Source organism: Ovis canadensis, chromosome 19 (assembly GCF_042477335.2).
Source record: "Ovis canadensis isolate MfBH-ARS-UI-01 breed Bighorn chromosome 19, ARS-UI_OviCan_v2, whole genome shotgun sequence".
NCBI lineage: Eukaryota > Metazoa > Chordata > Mammalia > Artiodactyla > Bovidae > Ovis > Ovis canadensis.
In genome coordinates this window covers 60,240,039-60,256,728 of record NC_091263.1, presented here as the reverse complement: position 1 = coordinate 60,256,728, position 16,690 = coordinate 60,240,039, and the positions used below count along the sequence as shown (strand labels likewise).

Sequence of the window (16,690 nt, the reverse complement as noted above, 5' to 3'; positions counted from 1 at the left end):
ACCTGCTCAGCTTTCTTGTCTCTCTTCTAGACTAGAGCTCTATTTTTTTCCTTTGAAAACTACATTTCCCACATCCAGTGAGGCTGGATGTATGATCCCAAGAGGACTAATAAGAGTCCCTCTAGAGGCCTGATGTGGCTGCTGGGGGAGAGGGCTGTCTCTTCTCAAAAACCCAAGAACACTCAAAGCTATTGGAGTCATCTTTACCACCAAGTGGAGAGAACCTGGCAGGACTGAGGTCAACCTCATGGAAAGAGCAGAAGAAACAAGGCAGAAAAGAGGAAAGAGGGAAGAAAGGGAAGCAAGCAAAGGCAGGAAGGAGGAAGATAAAATAAAAGGAGGGATAAAAAGATGGAGGAAGACGGAGGGACTGAGAGAGAAAGACCAACAGGGAAGGGAAGGAGAAAGGGAGATGCCACTGAAAATTTAAGTTCTTAACACACTATATGCCCGGAGCTCCAGCTATACACAGAGGGAAATTTACATCTCGGCTCTTCTGGTAAAGTGAGTCCATAGCCTCCCTTTTTCTTTCTCTTGTCTTCACAGCCATAGCTTCTTCAGGTGGGGATCCATGACCCAAACAAGACTAGAAACCATCACAGTTGGAGCATTTATTCGAGATGGAATGAACCCGCTTCAGAAAGAAACAGTTTATTTGATGAATATAAATAAGGCGATCAGCACAAAGTACTTCTCATACACATGATAACAAAGTTATGAACTGTACATACCTTGTACGTTGTACTTCTACTAGACACGAGGTTACAATGACTGGCTACTACATGCCCACTGGTAGTTTCTGAGGGTTCCTTAGTTTTATTTATTTTTTTCATATCGAAGTCCATAATCACATGGTCAATATCACAACCCACATGCCACTCACTTGGAGAAATATTACAAGAAGCACTATCAAACGAGGGTCTCTGGGAATTAGATACACTGACCCCTGGCAGCATTCAAACGCCACTCAACACAAAAACATCTCAGATAGAGCTTATGTCAACACATTTGAGGTCTCATCATGAACACTGTTTAAAAAGTAAATGGAAACCCACTTTTAAATGAAAGTTGACACGCTGTTAACGTGCATACTGGATACACAAAAATCATTAAGTACAAAATCGAGACTGTACATTGAAATCAAAAGGGGTATAAAGTACAAGCTTGCTTTTGCACAAAGCAAGAAGACCAACTTCTCCTAAACGTCAGCCTCAACTTTCTCAGCTTGATTATGATCAAGGGGGAAACCTGCTAAAGTCTGTGCAAAGGAAACGTCTTCCCAACAGCACAGTTGCTTGCTGTAAACACAAACTATTTTTAATACGTGAAAAGGGAATTTTTTGGTAGCCCCTCAACATCAGAGAATATTACATGATACATAATGGAAAGATGCTATATTAGACATAATTTAATTTTTAAGGGACTAAATGATAATTGTCCCATAAAAGGAACATCAGTAATACTTTAGGCAAACAAAAGTGGGGCAAAAATGAGCCCTCAAAACAACACCTGGGACAGAATTGGCACACACTGGGAAATCGCTAACTATTCATGGTTGGTTGCTTTCTCTGCTTCTAGGACGCTCACTGCCTAGTGCCTTTCCTCCTTCAAGTATTCAGTGGCAGAGTTCAGATCAGGATCTGGTTGTAGGAGGCAGTGAGGCCGCCTGTTTAAGGATGCTCAAACTGTTCACAGCCATGAGTTGGAGGAGGCCTGGGTTTTCAGGGAGACACTATGTCAAAGTGTGCGAAATAACTTTTGCAAAGAACTCTGCTCGTTTCTCCAGTCAATAACTAGATTGCCTTGATAGTTAAAGGACAAACTTATTAAACATGGATGTATTTGGATTGCTTGCGCAACATGAAAGCTTTACACAATTCGCAATACTTAGGACAAGAACAAAGCCAGAAGCGAGAAACCTGCTTGAATATAGTACTCTTAATGCACCAAGGATGAACAGCGCAACCCAGACACAGCTTCGTCTTCTCAGATAGATAAATAAGGTGTCTGACTTTTAAATATCTCTATGGCTCACGAGAGAGGTCCAGAGTTAATTGCACCAACATTTTAAGAAGTAATAATAACAACTCAATTCAATGCAAGACTCCAGGAACATCTGCTTAGAATCCTTTCCACAGCAGCAAAGAAAGACGACTATATTTATTAAGGCCACTCATGCTTAAATTCACTGTTTGTCCTTTAGAAATGCAGATTTTCATCCCCCACTTGCATACACGTGGAAGGGTTTCTTTCATTGACAAGGAAATGGATCAATACAAGAGTTGCACATGTTTTCCAGACTTGGTCACGAGTTTCATGAAGTTACAACAACTTTGTTTCTTTTTTTTTTTAATCTGAGAGGAAGCAGGAGGAGTTTAATTATCCTCGGGACCATGTCACTGTATGTAAAAGACCTGAAAATGTGGTCTCTCTCCCTGGCATGTGCTTTAAATATGACTCTGTACCACAAACATGTTGTGTAGAGCTATATACAGATACACAGCTTTTGTGATTATTCCTCATTCATCAGTGTTTTCATGTGTGATGCTGAAAATGTTTTGGAATCCATGTTGGAGACATTTTTTCAAAAAGAAAAATGAGCAATGACCTTTCATTTATACAAGATCTAAGCGTACACTCGCTATTTGGACAGCGTTTGGATTTTGAGTATGAATGAATCCCAGCTTCTTCGTGGAGACCCGGATGTACAGGAATGGCGAGAGTCTGAGGCTTGGCTGCAGCCCCACTGTGCGGGACGTGAGACACACATGGGATAGAAATATGCAGGTGCCTCAGGCTGCAGCCACTCCCTAGCACAAACACAGGGTCAAGAGAACTATGAACGATCGATTTAGATGTGCCATGCATTGTCAGAGACACACACCATGTTCTCATAAGGCGATTTCTTGGCAAGTATTAGTGGTTTAAAGAATTGATTTCATTTCCAACCTGGCCCAGAGGTAACGACTGGTTCCACCATCGAAATGTGGTTCTTCAAACCGCAGATTAAAGAAACAGAGGAGGGTAAAGGCTCACCATTTTTGGTGCTTTGGTTTCTCTGTCAAACACTCCATGCATCTCGGTATACAAACACTACCAGCACCACTCACTCACTCACTCACAGAATTCACATTTTTTGATAATCTAATGCATTAGAGATGACCACTTAGACTGAACCAGCAGAGAGATGGAAGATGAAGCTAGTTGTCCAACAGAAGTGGAATCCACAGTTACGATCCCATGGAGTTCAGATTCATCCCGTGAAGTTTAAGTAACAGAAGTATAATGTTATCAAATAATGACATTCAGAAGAGATGAACACATTTTAAATGCCCGAATCCCGACCAAAAAATGGAGGACCTGCCACTGTCTCCCCCTCCTCCACATCCTCCTCTCCAGCGTGTCTGAATCCATGGGAAAGGACAGGAGGTGATGAAGGAAACACTGAGTCGAACAGAACTGTGCTCAGTAACGAAGGTGAAGCTCCTCTTCAGTCTCCGTGAGCGCTCCAGGTGGTGGTGAACAGCGATGTGAGCTGCACTGCAATAGATTATCAGAATATTGCTGCAGAGCTGCGCTTGCCCTTTAGTCAGCCCTTCTGATAGCTGCAACAAGAAAGCACAGAGGTTAGCAGGGAGAGGAACTGGCAGGAGATTAGAGGGACCACGGGGAAACACTCCCTACCCCTGTGCCCACCCGCCATCCCTCTCTTTGATCAGGGCTAATGGGGATCAGGGAGGGTGCTGATGCAGAGGAAGAATAGAGTGAGGAGGTGAATAGGAAGTTAAATTATGTCCTGCAAACACATCTGAAGAAGATGCCTTTTTAAAAATAGTTCACCTAGAGATAGAGATGTCTCTTGATAAGCAAGAAGAAAGGGATCAGAAATAAGCCCAAATGTTACAGAGATTATTTCTATGTGACCAGATCATGTGTCAACATTTTTTCCCCTCCATGGTTTTCTACCATGAGTATGGTTTTTAAATTATTTTTAAACTTGACTTTTTAGATATTAGAGAATTAAAGATGGCCGAGACACCAGAAAACTTAGCATTCACTTACAGACCTTCTAAGAGAAACAATTTGAAAGAACACAGAAAATTTCATTCCAAGGTATATACCTGGAAGAATGAAAAACAGGGGCTTACACAGACTGCTTGCACACAAATGCTCACAGAAGGTAGTATATATGCACCCCAGAATGTTACTCAACCCTCAAAACAAATGACGTTCTGATTCATGCTACCATATGGATGAACCCTGAAGACATCACGATACGTGAAATAAACCAGTCACTAAAGGACAAATACTGTACGATTCCACTTACATGGAACATGTAGAATAGCCAAATTCAAAGATGCACAAAATAAATAAGAGATTACAGGGGCCGAGGGGAGAGGGGAAGGGAGAGTTATCTTTGAATGGGCACAGAATTTTGGTTTGTGGTAATAAATTCTGGAAATGGATAGTGGTGTTGGTTGAATTATGCCATGGATGTGTTAAATGCCACTGAACTGTACATTGAAACTGGTTACAGTGGTAATTTTTAGTATGTATCTTACCGCAATAAAAGCATAACTTAAAAAAGAATATTGGTATCTCCGTAACCAGAACAGAGTGAAATGAAGTTGGCTATCATCCCCACCATCCTGTGGCTTGTGTGTATATGTTTAGCGCTAAACATAAGTGCAACAGTCAGCCATGTGCATATTTCAGGCCCTGGGGAAGAGGTATCCAGAAGCACCTCAAGTTTTCTCACGGTCCCCATTAAGGGTCCCAGGGTGTGGCATACAACTGCCGCCTGCGAAGAAACAGTAGAACAGGTAAGAAGAGAGGACCATCCCACATCGAACCCTCAGATGATGACTTTCTTCCCTACTGATGCTGGACGTTGTGTGCCTGCATGGTTATCATTCACATATGGCCTTGAAATACTCTGGGAGTTTCCAGGCACATGGCAATAGTGCAGCTATCTGGGGAATAAGGCGGGGAGGGGAAAGATCAAACACAGACACAGACACACACACCCAACTCACACACGTGTGAGCCAGTTTTTACATACAGCCTGAGCTGTCTGATTTGGTGCCTGATACACAGCATTTCTCAAATCACACTGACTAATGAGCCAACCAAAGATCCCAGTGTCTGCACAGGTAGGCAGTTATTTTGAACCCTCGTTAAGCAGTGCAAATGAAATATGTGGCTTGGATGAACTCGGCTAATTCATACTCTGAGGAGTTTGGTGTAACCCTTCTGGTTAAGAAACTTGAATTGGGGCAAAAAATGACTTTTGCAGAGCCAGAGAGCTAGGGAGTTCCTAGAGCAGATCATATTACTCATTCTGGCACATAAAATCTCAGCGAACTTCGTATGAAAATTCTAAGTCAGAGCACGCTTTCTGCTTCATGAGCTGTGCATAGCTCTAATTCTTTTGTGCATTAAGCATTTCTTAATCGTCCTTTTAAGGGGCTGACCAATATATTAAAAGGCCACATGATTAAAAGGTAAAGAGAAACCCAAAGTAGTACTAAAATGCGCCGGTCATATTTTACAGATTGGGGAAATGAGTGAAAAACAATTACGGCGAATGTCCCATGTCCTTGATGTTTTTCCAAGATAAAGTAGCAAAGAACAGTCATTTATTCAGTCGAGACAAAGATTTCCAGCTGGGTAACAGGTCACAAGGCAGAATACAGTGCCTCGAGACTGCAACACACTGCTTCAGGGTAAGGTTTACACTGCGGGAAAGGGAACTCTCAAAGAGTGTCGCCACTCCTTCCAGCAGACAACCCATTTGCCAGTAGGCCTAAATGGATTTGAGGGAAAAAAGAAATCTCAGATGACACTGCCAGGAGTTGCAAAGGCAAAGGAACCTTCATTGAGGAGCAAAGAAGCATATACTTCTTAAAATTTTTAAAAAAGGAATCCTGGCTTCTACCAAGGAGGCAATCTGGGCAGCCACCCACAGTGAGATAATCTCTGGGCTGACCTCCCTGCTCTGGATAGTCGCAGCGGCCCCCCACCCCCACCCCTCCGCACACACCCAGTGTCCTCTCCTTCAGCACCCACTCTGCATTCTCACCAGCACAGGCAACAGTGCTATTTCAACAGCAACATCTACTTCATCTTGCACTCCCTGTTACAGCCTTCATTTACAACCCTGTTGCTGTCAGGGTGGAGGATGGACTCCTGGCTTGCTGGCCTCTCTCTCCAGCTCCCCACTTCCCGTTCCCCCTAAGCTGAACTGGCTTCTGCAGTCCTAAAGCTTTCTTTCCTCCTCATTGCACAGACTTGTCTTTCTGACATGCATTCACATGAACCCTTGACCTGACTGATTCCTACTTATTCTTCAGTCACAGTTTAGATTTCACTTCTTCCTTGGAGATCTTTCCTGACCCTCCTGAGTGTGGGATGGTGCACAGGAAGTCTCACGCACACTGCACTGCCCCCCTTCTGTGACGTTCCTGGACTTTCACTGTCCAATATGGCAGCCATGGAACACGTGTGTCTACTCAGCACTTGAAGTGGGGTTAGTCCAACTTGAGATGTACCGTAAGTGTAAAGTGTGCTCTGGTGATACTTTGGATATATTGGATAAAATTAAATACATTTAGAGTTAATTTCATCTGTATCTTATTACTCTTTTCAATGTGGATACTAGAAAACTCAAAACTACAGATGTGGCTTGCAATACATTTCTACTGAACAACATTGGTCGAGGCTGCAAGCTCTATGAGAGCAGGGTCAGGCCAGTCTTGTTCACTTAGCATCCTCGAGGCCATGTGCATTCAATGAACAAGTTGATTCACTCACTCTTCCCATAGGTATTAGAGGGCAGCTGGAACAGGTAGAATCCTACAGTTCCCCCAAACCCCAAAGATTTCCTGCTGCAATCCCTGGTACTGGGGCTATGAATATCTCACACCATGATTACAACTTTATAGATATAATTAAGGTTACTAATCCCTTGACTTGAGAAAATGAGTGGGCCTAATTTAATCATGGCAGCCCTTAAATAGCAGAGACTTTCCTCTTGCTGGTAGAAGAAACTCAGGGAAATCTGGAACATAAGAGGGAACTGCTGTGCTGAGATGGAGGGGGCCACAGGGCAAGGACCTGGTAATGTCCTGCCAGATCCAAGAGAAGCCAGCAGCTAATAGCAAACAAGGAAATCGGAACCTCAGTCCTACAACCACAAGGAACTAATTTCTGCCACAACCTAAATGAGCTCAGATGTGGGTACTTCCCCAGACCCTCCAGGTTAAATCTACCCAGGTTAAATCTAGCCAAAGTCTTGACTTTGGCCTTATAAGTCTAAGAATAGAATTCAGTGGAGCATGAATGGTTGTCTGACTTACAGAACTTTGAGATAATAAATGGGTATTGTTTTAAGCCACTAAGTTTGTGGTGATTTGTTATGCAGCATAGAAAACTAATATACCTCCTTTCTGTGCCAGACAGCCTGCTTGCTGCCAAGGATACAATAGTAAAAATAACAGACAACATCTGTGCCCTCACAGAGCCAGTATTTTCAAGAGTAAGAGAAAAAACAAATAGATATATAAATAAGAGAATGGTCAAATAATAAACTAGAAATTATCCATTTCTTATTTATTATAAATAAATAAGAAAATTTTGTGCTTGAAAGGAATTTAACAGGGAGTTGTGACAGCCATGCTTAAGATTTATTGACTACATGACAATTTTATTCTAATTTTTTTAATATGGAAAGATGTCCATATTTTTTCAATGAAAAAAGCAGATTACAGGGGACATCCCTGGTGGCCCAGTGCTTAAGAATCTGCCTTCCAGTGCAAGGGACAAGCATTCAATCCCTGTTAAGGGAACTAAGATCCCACATGCTGCGAGGCAACTAAGTCCATGCACCCCGACTACTCAGCCCATGCTCCCCAACTAGAGAAGTTCACGCTCTGCAACAAAGACCCAATGAAACCAAAATAAATTTAACAAAAATTATAATTCCATACATATAGTTCAGTCTCATTTTTGTATCACCATACCCATACTCACGAATGCATATGCCAGAATATTGCTAATAATTATCTTTTCTGGGTGGTGCTTTAAAAGTTTCTCCTTTTGATTTTTTTTTGGGGGGGGGTTACAGTTTTTGGATTTTTTAAACCAGAGAATATGTAATGAGTATCAGAGCAGAAAAGAAAGCTATTTCTATTGTGAAAAAATCAGTACTGAATGGGATCAATGCTCTTGACTTGTTTTTTCCTAAGGGAATCCTGCAGTTGGTGTGCAGGGGTGGGGTGTCAGGGCAGGGGGGGGATGCTGGTGAGCTGGGCACAGCAGTCGATTTCGCCCCAGGACAAGCGCCCCCAGGAGAGCAGGCTATAAACGTGTGGTGTCTCACAAATATTCCTTGAGACTGTTTTTCTTTGGAATAAAGACACCTGCTGGATTATGGCTTTCTTCTCCTGCCCTTTCAGTAGTGATTTGCAGAAACAGGCTGGGAGAAAGGGGTCTTTGGTAAACATGGAGGGGTTAAAGGGGAAACTGTTTAATAACAGTAGTAAAACGCAGGCTATTTTTGACATCTGGGTTAATGTCCATTACGCTCCATGTGCTTTCCAAATGTGTGCAGAGTGCCCCCAGGTACAAAAACAGACACCCATTCACAGCAGCTTTGGATGCCCCCGACGTCGCACATGGTGCCCACATAAAAGCCAGTGCCTGATAGGCTAATGAACAACAGTCTGAAGAGAAGAACTGTTCATTCTTGGGGTAGTGGGCATCCCGAAGGGCAACTCCACCCAGCAACTCTGTTCCCAGGAAAACCCAATAGAGTTGTTTCTGCTCGGAAAAAAAAAGATAAAAATCTATAACTACATCTGTGTTATTACTTAACATCTTTTGGGTGGAATGGGTTTCTCCTTTTCCTCATGAAGATTTATTTATTATTGTTGTGATCAAAGTGGCAACAAATTATGTTAAATCATTTGCTTTTCTTGATAGGAGCAACCACCTTGAAGCCATAATTCAAAAATATGAGTGGAGAGTAACATGTAACCTTGCAAGTGGCCTCCTAAGGCTCCACAGGGCAATAAAATGTAACACTTGAGAGCCCAAAGGGCTGGGGCTAGTGGTGGGCCCAGCAAGACCTTAGCTCAGAATTGATAACTGCTGTTGGGATGGTAGAGCCTGCTGGGTGGGATGGGGGCCCTGAGAGTCCCCAGATTTCATCTTTTCCTTCCGTTTCTGTGCAGTGGGGTGCAACTCATCCACAAGGCTTTAAGTGAAGGGATTTGGATAAATTCAGATGTGCACGACAAAATGGCAGCATAGACTGCTGTGCCTGAGATTTTATTTTTGCCATTATTATTGTGGTCAGAATTATTCATAGCCAACATTGTGTGCACACTGTCTGCCAGCAAGGGTGCTCTGTGCTTTTGAGAGAACTATCTCCAACAAACTGGACAGATCTATGACATTGACCTGGTTGACACTCCCTCAGCAGTGAGGAAACAGAAGCTTAAGGGAAATGTGTGTGTGTGTTAGTTCCTCAGCCGTTTCAGACTATTTGTGACCCCATGGATTGTAACCCACCAGGCTCCTCTGTCCAAGGAATTCTCTAGGCAAGAATACTAGAGTGGGTAGCCATTCCCCTCTCCAGGGGATATTCTTGACCCAGGGATCAAATCTGAGTCTCCCACATTGCAGGCAGATTCTTTTACCATCTGAGCTACCAGAGAAGCAATACGTGCTTTTGGTTAGATTCCCACCTTCCTGGGGCTTGATTTGAAATCACAGCATCTTGACTCCAGAGCCCAGTCTCTTCACCCTAAGGCCAGGACTTCCCCAAGTTCGGTCTTTTATGCTCTACCGTCCCGGTTTTTGTGACCTTTCTATAATGCCTGCCACCGTAAACTAATAGTTTTCTTCAAAAACCTTTTCTAAAAACAAATTTCCTTCTAAAGAAAGGTTTGCTGTGATATCCCAGTGGAGTCACGATCTGTCGAATATATCTTCTGATAATTTCATAGCTATTAAAATGAAAGTGCTTGCCCGTGAAACATCTAAAACTGTCTTCTCATGGGTACGGAACCCCCTGCCTGCCCCCAGGAGTGTCCTGGAGATCGCTCCCACTGCCCTGGGTGGCCTTTGGCACAGCAGCTCCCAGCCTGCACTGGCCAGCTTGAGCAGGTGCCACGTTCGGGCCACCAGCCGCCCCCAGCACTGACACTTCAGCCCAGCTGCCATGGGCCTGCTTTGCTTCTCAGTGGTCAGACGACAGCAGAAGCACGAGTCAGAAGCCTGCCGCACGTCAGTGTTAGTTACTCTACGTAATTAAGAAAAAAAAAAAAGAATTGGTTGGGTTTGCTTTCGTTGTAATTTTTTTCTTAAAATAATAGCTTCCTGAACCCAAGAGACCGCCTATCAGCTAAATGCCTTTGTCATTCTACTCCACAATTTCTCAGTCTTGGCGCTGTGGACATTTACTAGAGGACATTTACTGTGGGCTGGGTACTTGTTGTGAGGACTGTCTGGTGCATTATGGGGTGCTTATTAGCAGCATCCTGGGCCATTGCCCAGTAGAAGCCAGTAGCATCACTCCTGTCAATCTTGACAACAAAAAATGTCTCCAAATGTTGCCAAACTTCCCTGGGGTGCGGGTAGGCAAAATGACCCCCACTTGAGAACCACATGTATAATCAATTGCTTTTACATTTAATTGCTTGACAGTATAAGATAAACACTGTAAAATCTGTAAGATAATTGCACATTATAAGATATTTTGGTAAGAAATGCATATACAGACATGCATCCACCAACCCTTAAAAGATACAAATTTTGCAGAAGATCTATTTCCAAGCTGCCATCATACTATTTCAGACACAGCTGCATAGATTTAAAAGTCCTGTGGAAATAGGTACAAGCTAAGTCGTAAAAGTAATGAAAATGTACTACTTATCTGACATAAAATAGAAATGCCACAATCCTGAGATAGTAAGACACCTAAGACACTTGCTGAGCTAAGTGAAAAGGTAAAATCTAGTTTAAATTTATAGCATTCCTTCAGTGTCCCTCTAGGAGTTTGGCATTTTGCCAGGGTTCCTTGTTAAAAATTTGTTAAACGTGTTTGGCATTAATGCAAACACAAAGTGGTCATTTGTTACAAATTCTATTGGAATGCATTCATTTAAGGCAATGAAGTAGTTACTAGAAAAGAAAAAAAAAGTTCATTAAGTACATTTTAAAAATACAATGATGTATGCAGTGTGTAGCTGTGGCGCCCTGGTGGCTGTATAAATCGCTGACAGAATAACCACACATTGTGTTTAGTTTGAAATTGGAATCTTTTAAACATTACTGATAGAACAAAAACTGGTTTTGTTTGTTGTCAAAACCCATGTTAGTCTTTATTCTCTGAACTAGTTAAAATAACCAAAAGTTTGGCATACAATTTCTAACATTTCAAATCAGTGAAACGTATAGGTTCAAATCATGCTTTGGGAATCTTTTTGGAGATGATTCGACAAACACAATTCCCCCCCTCCCCAGCCCTGGAGAGGGAGGAAAATGGCCCTGTCCTCTTGGGAACCCTACATCTTGGGAATACAGCACCTCTGTGTCCTCACGGTTGTCTCAGGTTATTGGGTTACCTGCAGAAGTGAAACCATCAGCTCCTTCATGGAGACAGTGGAATCCTGTGAGCAAATACCCTAAGCCTTGTGTATAGAACTCGCACCTTCCTGTCGCACCCTGCACTGTTCACACAAAGGAGATATTGCTGAGTAAGGGGGACTCCTTATCTTTCTCCTGAAGCAGTTCTGAAGCTCAGCTTTGGAGGAAACAGGCTCTCTGACATTACATGGCATTTGGTCCTGCCACATAGCTTGCTATGACCGTACGTGTGGCACACGTCATCTCAGGGCCCCGAGATGCTTGATAAAAGCCAATCCTAAAGGTGAATAGAAAACTCACGTACTGGGACTTCCCTGGTGGCCGAGTGGTTAAGACTCTGCCTTGCAATGCAGGAGATACAGGTGTAAACCTGGTTGGGAACTAAGATTCCCATGCCATGGAGAAACTAAGCCCGCATGCCACAACTACTGAGGCCCCAGGCCAGAACTAAGACCAGAGGTGGCCACATACACAAATAAATAAACTTTAAAAAAGAAAACTCAAGTTTCACAAGGACATTCAGAAAGTATTCACTGCCATCCTCCTCCGTCTCTCTTCTCTGACATATGGGAACCACAGCCCCAAATTCCTGTGGCCCCCAAACCTCTCTCTAGGTTGGCCTCTTTTGCCCTCTGAGTTTGCTGTTATCTGGCCAGCCCCTGAAGGGGATGGATCCAGGGTCTTGAAACAGTCCCCAAGTTCAGGGGACTCAGACAAAACCTGGCATCCTGCATGGGGCCTGAAGAAGTTGCCCTTCACAGATGCCAAACAGGACCAAGAAGCAGAAAGTCTAAGAACAGGGAAAACATATGTGCCTCTGGGAACAACCAGAGTGCATGAGATAAAAGAGACACGGTGAGTTTTGCAGAGCACACCTTGGTTTTATACGTTTGGTGGGCTCTCTTTGAGAAAACGATTGACTGAAAGTTGACTGGTTCAAACTTCACAAAATGACATGGTCACAACAACACACCATTAAGGCCTCTCCCAGGACCTGGGGAAAGATCTCTGTACTTGAGGGGCCACAAGCTTATGCCCTGTTAGATTCGTGATAAATCTCTTCTGCTTGCAATTAAAGGTTATTTTTGAGAATATGTTTTCACATTCAGATGAGAATAAAGGAAAACATGTTTTCAAATCCCTTCTTGAGGAGGATTCAGCTTTAGGAAAATCTTGGAAAATCTCATCAGAGCAAGAGGGAGGGGTCGGGAATGAGATGGCCCACCTAGAGAAAGGAACTGAAGGGGTGTCTGAGGCACGCAGGAACAGTTTGCTATCTCAGGCCTGAAGACCAGAAGTGGCTCGGATGACAAGTGTTTACAGCAGGATCTTCGCAGAGCCAATAATGGCAATTAGTCCCCTGGATTGGAAGGCGCCCTTCCCGCATCGCATCGCCAGGCTGAGGTGGAATGCCATTTACTCTTGGGGCTGGCGACTAATTAGGGGTCTCTTTTGAAGATCAAGGTTTTGCGATCCCTGTTTCTTAATAACACGGTTGGCCTGCCGGCCACCTGGGTCCAGGCGAGACCTCCCTCTCCCCCTCCCCACACAGCAGGCACTGCCTGAGGCCAGGAGCAAGTGCGGGCAGGAAAGCACAGATCCCGCCACCCGGTGAGTGACTTAACCTCTTCACTGCCAGGGCTCTGCAACCCAGGGCTCCATTCAGCTGCCCGAGACAGAGACAACTGGCCTCGTTTTGCGGGAAGGGCTGAAGGCCTCGGTGTGTTGCAAAGTAACCGCGGTGCAAACACTACTCAGCAAGCTTTCATGTACGAAGAGAGGCAGGGGCACTCCACTTGTCTGGAGAAGTGGTGAACCAAGCGGTTCTTTGCGTCTGCTGCAGCTTGGGCCACTTCCAGATGGAATTTTGGAAGTAACCAGCGACCTCTGGCAGAGGCAGGGCGGGGAGGACACTGCAGCACACCTTCTGGAGTCCTAATCTGATGGGTCATCAGACCTGAGAGCGGGGTGCCTGCATCTGCTGACCTCTACCAGGGCCCCCGTGGTCGCGCTAGATGAGGCGGTGCAGCCTGCTATGCTCTTTAAGACACGGCAGAGGAGAGAGGGGCCAGAACAGCAGGAAGAGCAAGCTGCAAAGAATTAAACTTGTAACAAGTTGGGCAAAGCACAAACATTGGGAGAGGCTGGTCCTTTGGCTGTTGACAGGCTCTGGCCTGGGTTGATCCTGGTCACTAAGCTCATCAGCGTTCCAATGTGGCAATGGCTAATGCGGCAAGTTCAATGTGATTTTAATTTTGGAATGCTGCTTACACGCCGCCCACAGCGGCCGCCGAAGACCGGCAACCCCACTGCCATAAACACAGTCAGCACTGTCAGGGATCCTGAAAATCATTTTTAAAATGGTTTCTTTTTGGCAGATAGGGGCTGAGTGGAGTTTGCATTTGATTAACTGTACTTTAACTTCAACGTGCTTCAAACTTTTTTGTGCGTTCTAAGCAACACCAAAGCAGAGTTTCCGGCAACAAAAGGAACCGTCCTTCTTGGGGCAGTGGCAGGCTCTTTGGTTAGTGGAGAGGGGAACGTGTCAACACAAGCCAGCAACCAGCTGAGTGGAGTCAGTCAGGCCTTTTGGAGATAGTCTGGGTCTCTGAGCTCAGTGAGCCCTGATCCACACTCCTTGCAAATCAAGGAATAGGTTAAAAAAAAAAGTACCAAATTTTTGGTCAGTAGAGTCGATAGTGAACTGGATTGTTAAGTGAGACACGAAGGCAAATTCAGTTTGAATTTTACATTGTTTTTAAGCATGTTTATGAAAAGCACAAGAATCCTTCCTTCCTTCTTTCCCTCTCTCCCTCACAATTGTGAAAGCATCTACTAAGAACCATGCAAAGTCCTGGGACATAGGACTGAACAAGACATGCACCAGCTCTGACTTCATGTAATGCACACTGAGTGAGCCTGTCAAACATTACGTTCAATACATAATTAAACTGAACATGTGACTATTAATTAAAATTGTAGTAAGTACCAAGGAGGAAGAATGGCCTGACAACAGTCACTGAGGACAGCACTTTTGCTTTACGGTGTCCAGTCCTTAACACTCTGAAGAAGTTGCTACGATTAACTCTTTACACTGCTTCAGAAAGAGGCTCCGAGAGGTAAAGACACACACTCAAAGCCACACAGCTAGCAGGCGGTGAGGCCATGGGGTGAATCCACACGCTAGGACATCAAGTCCCAATTTACAGGAACAAATCAGAGCCTGGACCTGATCTGCCAAGAGAGTCGGAAAGACTTTCCAAGAAAGTGAGGTCTGTGTTGCTGCACACACGCCTATTGGAAGAGAAGGACTTCCTCCAAGACAACAGCTTCGTCCTGTTCTTCCTCGTCTCTGCTCTCCCACTTCTCCTCCCCCTCCCCCTTATTTTGCTCTGGGCTAGTTGAAAAGTAAATCTGTGGATTTCTATGTATTCCAAGGGTTTTGCCCAGACTCTGTCCTTTCAAATGAATTTTTAGTCAGTGCTTTTTGTCTGTCAACGTGAGCTCACCTACAGCCTCCTTCAAAAGCCTCCGCTTTGGAGTATGAAGCCACACGCATTTTCCTTCCCTTCCAAGAGTTTGCATTACGGTCTTCTAGCTTCATGGTATTTGGGATGATTAATCACTTTTAAATATGAAAAAAATTAACATGTCTGAAGCAGGCTTCTCCACTGTCAAATGCTTTGCTTTAACATAGATTCAAAATGTCTCCCTTCCCCAGCAATTCCACAGCAGTACATTTTCAGTTGGAAATTCAACTGTAGGAATCCCATGCAGAAGCCCCAAGCAATATATCTTAACATCTTACTTTCATTTAGGAGGAATGCAATGATTGATCATTTATCATTCTGAGATTGAGTGAACTACCTGGAGGATTCCAATCTATTGCCTCTATGCAACTGATGGGATATTCACATGTCTTCTGGCTGCATGAGGGCTTTGGGGTCCAAGTGTCTTTGAAGAAGTGGGATGCTAAAAAAATTACTGAGGGAGGGTCTGCCTTTACCAGCAAAGTATGACCCCAAGGCTTGACGTGCTCCAAATTAGATCCTCCCCCAGTGACAGCCAGGATGTCTGCTGTTGAGTCACTCCTACTCCTCTGTCCCCACACATGGGATCTTGCCTTTCTGCCCTTGTCCTTTCACAGGTAACCTTAAGAGGCCTGGGGAGACCTTGACATGAAATCCACTGACATTGGTGGACTTGACTTCTCATCCATGAGATTTCTATTTAACCTAAAGCTGCTGTGTCAAAAAGGAATTTTTATTGCAATATAAACAAAATGGCACCTTCCTAGGACAACAAGGCCAGGCCACTGGCCTCACAGATGCCATTCTGGTTTTTATGCAAGACATCATTATAATCTCTTCATGTTGGTATTATTGCTTGGTCAGCAGGAGAACTGGTCAGAATGCTAGAGAACAAGATTTTGGAGTGTCTAGAACGAACACAACAAAAACAGAGTCCTCAAGTCCAAGCATATGTTCTATAATGATGGATTCAAATGGAATACCTACTATGTGCTTTACACAGTGTAGGCTTTAAGACATTCTCACAGAACAAGATGCCTCCAAAATCACAATCCATCTCTGCAAACGCACGTGTGTAGTCTTCTCAGGAAACTCACTGCCCAGTGGACCATCTTACAAAGAAACAATGACCACCCCTGCCCAACCACCCCCTTGCCCCGCCAAAGGATGGAAAGTGTGAGACAAGCAGAGGTTATTCTAGAAGGAATCTACGGCCAGTGTTGAGTGCTAAAAAGGAGACACGCTCTCTAGTTTGAATTTGCATTTCAATTTCATGTCAGAGTCAAGTCAGCCCTTGGAGGTTGGTGAAGAGCATAGGCCAGTGGCTGCAGCCTAGGTCTTACTGCACCCCCAGCTCCTGCTCAGGAATAAGAGAACTCTGCAGTCAGCACTGGGACTGACGGGGGGAGGGTGGGGTGGGCTCCCAGAGTAATTGAAAGACGGTTAACAGTGGGCCCCTCAGAGCGGACCCATTCTCCTATCTGTTATGAGGCTTCCGGCTAGCACCA

General features: G+C 44.2%; 1 protein-coding gene across 1 annotated transcript in view; it reads right to left on the bottom strand.

Moving 5' to 3' along the window:
• Positions 1-814: 814 nt before the first annotated feature.
• The window catches only part of ERC2 (ELKS/RAB6-interacting/CAST family member 2), a 1,004,571-nt gene continuing 988,695 nt past the window's right edge, over positions 815-16,690 (bottom strand). Inside the window, exon 17 of the mRNA XM_069561579.1 lies at positions 815-3,605. The gene's annotated coding sequence lies outside the window, so the exon portion shown is untranslated. The remainder of the gene's footprint in view (positions 3,606-16,690) is intronic.